The sequence below is a fragment of the Ursus arctos genome, unplaced genomic scaffold (genome assembly GCF_023065955.2).
Source record: "Ursus arctos isolate Adak ecotype North America unplaced genomic scaffold, UrsArc2.0 scaffold_7, whole genome shotgun sequence".
NCBI classification, from domain to species: domain Eukaryota; kingdom Metazoa; phylum Chordata; class Mammalia; order Carnivora; family Ursidae; genus Ursus; species Ursus arctos.
This window is the reverse complement of record NW_026623089.1, coordinates 39863810-39872859: the sequence shown is the minus strand read 5'-3', so window position 1 is coordinate 39872859 and position 9050 is coordinate 39863810. Positions and strand designations below refer to the sequence as shown.

At 41.1% G+C, this 9050-nt stretch overlaps 1 protein-coding gene across 4 annotated transcripts in view; it reads left to right on the top strand.

The window, feature by feature from the left end:
* Nucleotides 1-922: 922 nt before the first annotated feature.
* Nucleotides 923-9050, top strand: part of MAPK8 (mitogen-activated protein kinase 8) — a 105612-nt gene continuing 97484 nt past the window's right edge. For 3 of the 4 annotated variants that reach the window (XM_026481528.4, XM_026481532.4, XM_048219233.2), the window contains exon 1: nt 923-1108. The gene's annotated coding sequence lies outside the window, so the exon portion shown is untranslated. The remainder of the gene's footprint in view (nt 1109-9050) is intronic. The other variant, XM_026481531.4, reaches the window with a different exon arrangement.

Sequence of the window (9050 nt, the reverse complement as noted above, 5' to 3'; positions counted from 1 at the left end):
TGAATGTACTTTTTTCTGATTATGAACATAATTGTTTCATTTGGAAACCATGGGAAAAAATTCCCAAATATAAAAGAGAACCAATTCACCTTTCATTCCAGACTCCAAAGATGAACTACTGTTAAAATAATTTGGCAAATTTCTTTTCAGGTTTTTTCCATGTATACGCAATATATAGGTAGGATCATTATATACGGACCCCATTCTTTCTCTTAATGATATGTTGTCAGCATTTTTCTGTATTGTTAAGAATTCCTTGAGCACGTGGCATTTAAATTGCTGAGATGTATTCTATTGCATGGATGAATGTAATTTAGACATCCATTGTTGTATATTTAAGGGCTTGCCAATTTGTCACTTCTATAACAAATACACGTTTTGTGGGCCTCAGAGATAAATAAGGTAATACATTGAATCTGGTGGATTTTGGGAAAACAGGAGGCAGTTTTTTCCATGTGGCTGAAAAGAACAGTTACTTGCTGTAGGTTGCTGGGCTCTGGACAGGTGTCCTCAGAATGTAAAGTGTTGTTGGTCAAGGTAAGAAGCATTTTGTCTCTTGGGTGTGTGGTCAGACCGGGGTGCCCGCTTGGCCTAAGCGCCCCTCACTTTTAAACCCTGAGGCGAGCAGCCCCTGAGGCTTTGGCTCCCGCCAGTGGAACGCCCCCGGCCAAAAAGCTGGGAGTTCTGGCCACACGCCGCCACGTGCCAGGAGCAGGGCCCCGCCCCCACCGGCTCCCCGACACGCCCCTCACACTTGGCTCTCTGAAGCTCTCCCCGCAGCCCCGCCTCCAGGCGACCTCCGCGAGCCCTCCCTGCCCCATAGTAGCCCCGCCCCCGGGCTGCGGGCCCCGCCCCCGCAATCCGGGCCCCGGGGCTGCCCCGCCCCGCGGACTGTTTCGGAGGCGCGGGGGCGGGGTCCTGCGCGATGACGTGGGCGGGCGTGCGCGGTGACGGCCCGCGTCCCTGTTACTCAGCGGAGCGGCGGAGGCCGGACGACGCGGCCGGGAGCGCGGAGCCGCGAGCAACCCTGGGTAACGGCCGTGGCGACAGCCCGGACGGCGCCAGTCCCGCCGGCGGGCTTTCCTGTCGCCGTTCGCTGCGTTGCGGGGTGAGTGCAGTGGGCGCCGCAGGGCCGGGGCGGCCGGCGGCCCCGCCGTGTTTATGTTATTGTGCCGCCGCCACCGCCGCCTTTTCCTCAGCCGTGACCCCCTCCCGGGAGTGGGGGCGGGAGCGCGCGGCGGCGGGGGGCGCGCAGCGGGCGGGGGCGGCGCGGGAACAATAGCGGCCGGGGAGGCGGGGGCCGGCCAGGGGGCGTGGGGCTGCGGGACCCCGGGACCCCGGTGCGCCCCGGCCGTCAGCCCCCTGCCCGCCGCCCCGGCTCCACCCGTCCGTCCTCGCGCGCGCTCCTCCCGCGGGTCCCGCGTCCACGTCGGGAGGGGAAAATGGAGGGGGAGGTGGCAAGTTCTGGAACACTTCGGGGAAGGTCCGGACGGAGGCGCCAGGGCGGCCCTCCGCGCTCTGGCTGCCTCTCCCGGCGATGGAAAGCCGGGAGCGCTCCTCCGGTCGCCAGGTCCCGACGCCCGCCTGGCGCCCACGGGGTCCGTGTTTTTGTTTCTCGGTGGTTTCTTTGTGCTAAGGTTCTGGGCGAACGCAGTCAGCGGCGCCGAAAAAGGCTGGGGTGGCCTTCAGCTCTGGGCTGCGAGGGGGAGCCCGGGCCCTCGACTTGCGCGGAAGGTGTCCAGCAAGCTGTGAACGAGGTTCAGTGGTCAGCGGGCTTTTCTCTTGAGGGTCACTCGGTGGTGACCTTTTGACTTTTTCACCCCACCCTCTCCTCTCTTTGTCTTGCACTTGTGTTCCCAATCCTTAGATGGTAGAACCAAGTCCATTGTAGAGTATTGTGATGAACACTTTTCATTTCTGAGTCCGCCATCAGATGTTTACTGTGAACTTAATAACATGTTGACTACATGGTATCAATGTTCAGTAGTTACTATTTTTACCTCTGAAATTCAGTAGTCTTTTCAATAGAATTCTGGTCGTCAGTCCATTGTGTTTTGAGATGAGCGTTCGGCAAGTATCTTCTTGGCTATTAGAACATCTGTTTATTTCATTCATTCATTCAGCAACTGTTCAGTGCTGTACTCAGATGGAGAGTTTGAAGGTAAAGAGAAGTATCTTTTAATGGAAGAGGATTCTTTGACGGGAATATAATAGGTGTCCCTTTAAATGAGACAATTATGTAAGTGGTGTGTGTTAAAAAAGGCATAGTTATACTCTGGGTCATTTTACTGTTTTGTATTTTAGTACAATCTGGGACTTACAATGTTGTATTGGGAAGTAGAGTTAGGAGATTGGTCTAAATGTGCAATGGCTTTCTTTACAAATTTAACTTTTCAGTTTTAACAGCGTTACAGTCTTACGGTCATTGGTATGTTTACCTCCGATATCCCTGCTGTGGGTTAAATCTAGGAGGTCATATGCTGTAAGTGAACATGTTTAGTGCTGTGCCTGACAAAAGCAAGCAATCAAAATGGGACTTCCTTGAGGACAGGCCTGTCTTGCATCTGTCTCCAGCACTTAGCCTGAAATAAAGTAAGTGTTCAATAAGAGTCAGACTGATGAAAAACTCTTTATAATTAATAATATTTAAAATCCAGTCTTAAAATCCAGTCTTTACAGTTCTCTGTAAAGTTTTGGAAGCCTCTTGCAAACTGTCACTTTCAGATGGCTAAATGACTCATTCATATGTATTATCTGTCACCACAGTGGGGGCTTTTGAATATTTTATTTATTTATTTTTAAAGATTTTATTTATTTGAGAGTGAGAGCAAGCACAAGTGAGGCGGGGGATGGGGGGAGGAGCAGAGGGAGAGGGAGAAGCAGGCTCTTCACTGAACTGGGAGCCTGAAGTGGGACTCCTTGGGATCATGCCCTGAAGGGAAGGCAGACGCTTAATTGGCTGAGCCACCCAGGTGCCTCTGAATATTTTAGTATCAGTTTTTTTCTATGACTTCTAATTCGTTATTCTACAACAAAACCTTGTCTAGAATTAGAATGTCTTTTTTAGTATGTGTATCACACACAGACATAGTGATATTACAATAGGGGTCTAAAATGATTGTGTTTGTTTTTTTTGTGAATATTGCTTGAAAAGTTTCTGATGACACTTGTAAGTGGAAAAGCTAGGAAATAAGCTACATAAAAGTTTTATTAGAGATGTTTAATTTCTGATTGCATTTTTTTGAAATGTTCAATTTAAAGTTCTACCTTGGTGAAGTATTTGGGCCTAACTTAATTTAAAATTTTACTATTAGTGAAGCATGTGGGCCTGAAACCCCAAATAATACTGATTTATCCAAGTTATATCTTTTTTCCACTCACTACTTAATAAATTTTAGCATTTGTTCTGGATATGAGAGAATTTGAGGTGAGCTCATTATTGCCTGATGTAGAGTACGAGTGAAAAGGAAATGATACTTTAGTAAGATAAGGAATGAAAATCTTGAGATACCAAACTTTTATTGCTTTGCCTAGTTACAGTATGTCAGATTTCAGGAAGGGTTACTGATACAAATCCTTTGGCTGTAGCTCAGGCTACATGTCAAACCAGTTTTTGTTTTGTTTTGTTTATGAATTTCTTTTGGTTTTTTAAAAATAACAGCTTTATTGAGATATAATTCACATACCATAAAATTTACCCTTTTAGCATGTGCGTCAGTGGTTTTTAATATATTCCCAAAGTTCTCAATTGATCGCTGCTGTCTAATTCCAGAACATTTTCATCACCCCAAGAAAAACTGTATCTATTAGCAGCTATTCCCCTTTCCACTCTAAATTATGTTTAAAGGTAGAGAGAGCACTGATTCTTTTGGTGAGTATAGTCCACTAATAAGTTTGAAATGTGCTGTCTTTGTGCCCTGGCAGAGTAGGGAACTATATCCTTATACTCCTTTAGATCCTGGGAGAAAGGCCACTTGGAAAGGAAATTAGTTTAAGAATAAATTCTGCCCAAATTAATGAGGTTAGAATCTTAACTCAATGCCTAATATTATGGAAATGACCTTGTGAAGATATTCACTGCTCAGTGAAACAACTTAAAATAATGTAAGTGGCCAGTCGCAAACTACCTAGTGACAGTCAAGGAAGTTGTTGAGTAGAAGTCTGATCCATGTTAGTCTGTTTTGTCTGTGAATTGAGTTTGAACACATTTGAATCATCTACATAGTTCAGATGCTGTGTTGCACATGTAGAAGTATAAAATAATGTCCGACATTAAGATGCCAGCTCTCTAGAGGTCTCTGGTCAAGTCAATGGTATGGGTAGCAGCCTTTCTGATTCATGAAGTGCAGGGAAGTCATTATAGCCACATAGTTCTAGATATGAATCATTGGCCTATTTCGGAGTTGTGATGCTTATTGTCTTAGTCATGAGTTCTTTACATGAACATTTAGAAAATTAGTCTTCTTACTCTAATGCCGATTAACTTGAACTTTGATTTCAGAAATGAGTTCTGAGTCAACAGACTTTACTACCTAAAAGGAGACAGGAGTATTGAAATAAGAGCTGTCCTATCATTCAGGGCGATAGGTGAAACTAGACCTGTCCAGAATTCAGACCTAGGTTCACTTCTCAATTCTGTCTTCTAGACTTTGTCATTAACAAGTTCTAGAACCATAGAAAAGTTGCTTAACCTTTTTGGATTTAGCACTGTGAACTGAGGCTGTTGGAACTCTTCTATAAAAATGTTGTTCCTTAGATAGGTTTTTCTTCAGAAAACATACTGGGACAAAAAGAGTCTTTTGGTGATAATCTGAATCCTGTATCAAGAACAGCAATGAAACTTAGACTTTTGTAATTTATAGAAGCAGAAAAAATTAAGTCAAATATTTTCTGTAATCCATTTTTACAAAACAAATAAAAATTTCACTGTAAACTTGAGTTATTTGAATGATACATTTTATTCATTCCACAACACCATACTTACTAATGAGACTCCTTATTCTCAGAGAGTGGAAGATGTGAAAATGAAGTTTATTAGCCTTAAGAAGCTTATGATCAGGGAAGGGAATAGAGGCATATCTAAATAGTGAATTTATGTTCTTTTAAAAGATTGATGAGAGGGCTTCCCCCAAACAAACAAAAGCCTGCCCCAAATATCTGGGCAGGCTAAATTTCATAGAAATCCATTTTTTAAATTTCATGTGAGTGTGTATGTATATAAAATCTTTTAGAAAACTTATTGGCTGCCGTTCTTTTTCAGGGTGGTGGGTTATATCAGAAATATAGCAATAAAGTACAAATATGTGTTAGTCTCCTGTTATCCTTTGGTAGTACATCAGGTTTGGTTAAAATCTGCCAGTTCTTTAAGAAGTTAAGGAGCCCAAACTTAATAGTGATTGTTAACATGAGTTTTAAGGTCAGCTCTGAGTTCAAATTCATGATCCAAATCTAACTAACTGTATGGCCAGATTAGGTCAGGTTGTATAACATCTTCGGGCCTATTTTTATTATTTGTCAAGTGAGAATAATAATACCACATAATCTCATAGATCCATAAGGTTTAAGTAAGGCATCGCGTTTAAAGTGCTTGGTACTAATACAGTATGTAGAACGCTGGATGTAAGTATTCAGGAAATTTTAGCTATTATTATCACTTATTATTTTTAACTTGGAACAAATGCAAAATGCCAAGTAAATTAAAAACTAACTTCATGTATGCGTCTGAATTCTCCAGAAATGCCAGTTGTTTCCCTCTGCATCTTTGGGGTTTTATTTAAAATTGGATTGTCTTCATCTAATCTGAATTGACTGAAATGGTTTAACATTTGGACCAGTAATTCTCTCTGCTTTAAAATTTGGAAACGTTCCAAAAGCAAATATTAAAAGAAAATTATTTGTCACATCCTCTAATACAAAGTTATTTTGCCGTGTGTACCTTTCCCACTGCAGAGATTTGCCTAAGCTTTCCTAGGTTGATTATCATAGATTTCTAAAAGAATGGTAATCCAGGAGCTGGGAATAGCTGTATCCTCTTTCCGTATTTGAAGAAAATGGAATACTGTTGCATCTTTAATATTACTGGAATTTTTGACTCTGTGAAGATTGCGAATTTGTCAGAGACCGGGCAACTACAGCAGCTCATTAAGCACTTTTTAGAGGTCTCTAGAAAAATGAGGGAAGTTATAAGTAGCATCTTGAAATATTTTTCCTGTGTTTTCCTAAGTTTTCTGTGTAGTGCTTCAGTGGTTATATTGGTACGTCAGATTTCTTTCTCCTTCTTGAGGATAGCAGCTATGGAATGACACTGGTTTTACGCAGGCAGTATTCATTGAGAAGTCATCTATACCAGGGCAGGTATTAAGTGATGTGGATGCAACAGGAAGTAGAAATTAGTCTCTACTTTCCGTGCGTATAACCTGATGAGAAATAAGGACAAACATAAGTGCATTTATCTCCTAAGGCAAGGAACCAGATATTGATAGGCGTTTCATTGGGAATTTCTTTAATCTTGAAGCCTGAGTGCTGGATGTTGGAGCATTTGGGGATTTCCAAACCATATATCTCTCACCTTGCCTTTTAAAATATACTCACTAGATAAACCACAAAAATCAAGTGTTATCTTTCCTAATTTCTGGTTAAAGATGAGAATGCGTCACAGATAAGTCAAAATCTAAATCATAAGAAAAGATAAACCTTATATCCTCAAATCCATTTTGGAACACAATAAGATATTAAAAGAAGTATATGAAAAGCAGATAGAAAAGATGCTACTCATATACTAATCAGAGCCCTTAAACTCTTCTGTATTGAAGCTCTGAAGACTTACAGCTAGACTTATGCTTGGAGCATTTCTTAAGTTTTTCTAATATTGAGAAGTATGGGTTTCACTGCTTCCTGTTGCTAAGGGGCCTAAGCCCCACCATATTTTGGGGTCACTAGAAAAGAAAAACAATACATTTTGGGGGTCACTAGAAAAGAAAAACCTTCTTTGCTCGGCATGAGGCATCAAGACATCAGCTAAAAACTGTTAATAAGGATGGATACTCACTCTTCTCTGACTTGCTCCTTAGAGGGTGACTGTCTGACTCTCAGCTGCCATATGGGTCAACCAAAAGTGAAATAAAGGAAAGCCATCACTATATAGATTTCTCTGTGACTTAAGAGTTACTTTTTAGTCAAAACAAATAAAAACCAAAGCATATAGCTGAGAGTTGAAAAGTTTTAGTAATTTTATTTACATTTTTAAGTAATGTATTCACTTTGACTCAGAATTTCAAGAAGATTTAAAAAGATGTACAGCATAGTCCCCTTCCCATTCTGCACAGCCAGTTCCTCCACATGGAAACAGTGTTATGTTTCCTGTGAATCACTTAAAGATAGGTTATGTATGTGCAAGTAAATAGAGATATATAATTCCTTGTCCAAAACCCTTGATCCAGATGTATTTCAGAATTAAGGGGTTTTGTTTTGTTCTGTATTTGGGGGGGGGGGTGTGCTGTGGAAAGGTAGTATAGTGCGTCTCGTGTATTATTCAAAATCCCTAATTGGAGGGGAATGTGTAGCATCTTGTAATTAAATGCATTAATATTTCTATATCAGAAGCATAGATAGTACAATAAAGATAAAGATTATAAAGTCTTATGGAAATTACTGACAGATTTTGACACCAAACAGGTTTGTACTAAACTTATAAAAAATATTTTTTCTGAGCTTTACAGATTTTGGAATTGCCAATGATGGATTGTATGTCTTACATATATAACGTATGTCCTCTGCCTTCATCTCCTTTTTCATTTAAGTTGTTGCATACTATGCACAATATCCTTTACCTTTTATTTTTAACAATATAGCTTAGGATGGTTTCCTACTAGTCATATCAGGACATAAATATGATGCTTTTTCTTTCCTTTCCTTTCCTTTCCTTTTCTTTTCTTTTTTCTTTTCTTTTCTTTCTTTCACCACAGTGTCTTAGCTTGGGCTGCTATGGCAAAATACCATAGACTTGGTGGCTTAAACAATAGACATTCCAGTTCTAGAGCCTGGGAAGTGCAAGGTCAAGGTGCTCAGAGATTTGGTTCGTGTGAGGACTCTTCCTGGCTTGCAGATGTCACTTCACTGTGTCCTCACAGGGAGAGAGGGAGTGTCTGCTCTCTCTTCCTCTTTTTATGACACTAATGCCATCATGGGGGTCCCATCTTCATGAGTTCTTGTAGTCCTAATTACCTCCGGAAGTCCCAAAGGGGACACAAAAATTCAGTCTGTAACACCGTTATACAGGTATAACATTGATTTAAGTAGCCCCGTTTTTGATGTACATTTAGGTGGTTTTCAGTCTTTTGCCATTGAAAGCCATGTGTGAGCCAGGACTCACATAATGTTGAATAAGCTAGAAATAAGAAATCAAAACCAAGGGAAAACAAGAATCTAGAATATGCTAATAATACAATAAATGATAGTTATTCAGTGCTTATTATTTATCATGCACTGTTCTAGTGCTTAACCTCTGTTAAAGTGTTTAAACATCACAAAATAGCTCTATGAAGTAGTCTCTGTTTACTGTTATTCCTATTTTATGGATGAGGAAGCAGGCACAGAGAGATTAAGTGGGAAATTGTTGGTGATGTCGATGAGTTTTATTAAAATGAAGAGGAAGAAAACTAATTGAAGTCAGTTGAAAGACACTGAATGAAAGTTTTTTGAGTGAATGAGAAATGAGCAAATGCAGTTACAGTGTATGTAGACAGCTTTTTAAAGATTAGCCATGAAGGGAAAGTAAGTGGGTAGATAAAGGAAAATGTAGGGCTTAGCAATGAAAAGGAGAATACACAGGGAAGGGAATGGAGAGCATGGGTAGAGAGATTGGCCTTTGTTAAAGATTGTCTATCATATAGGAGGGAATGCAGAAAAATTGTGTGCCCTTTCTTGCAAGGAAGTTTGGTGGTTGGAAGATGAAGGCTTATCTTTCTGGCATTCATTTTTTGTCCTAGTTTCTGTTTTCTCAGTGAAGTAGGAGATTGGTATGGGCGTGGGTGGGGGAGGGAGGGAGTGTG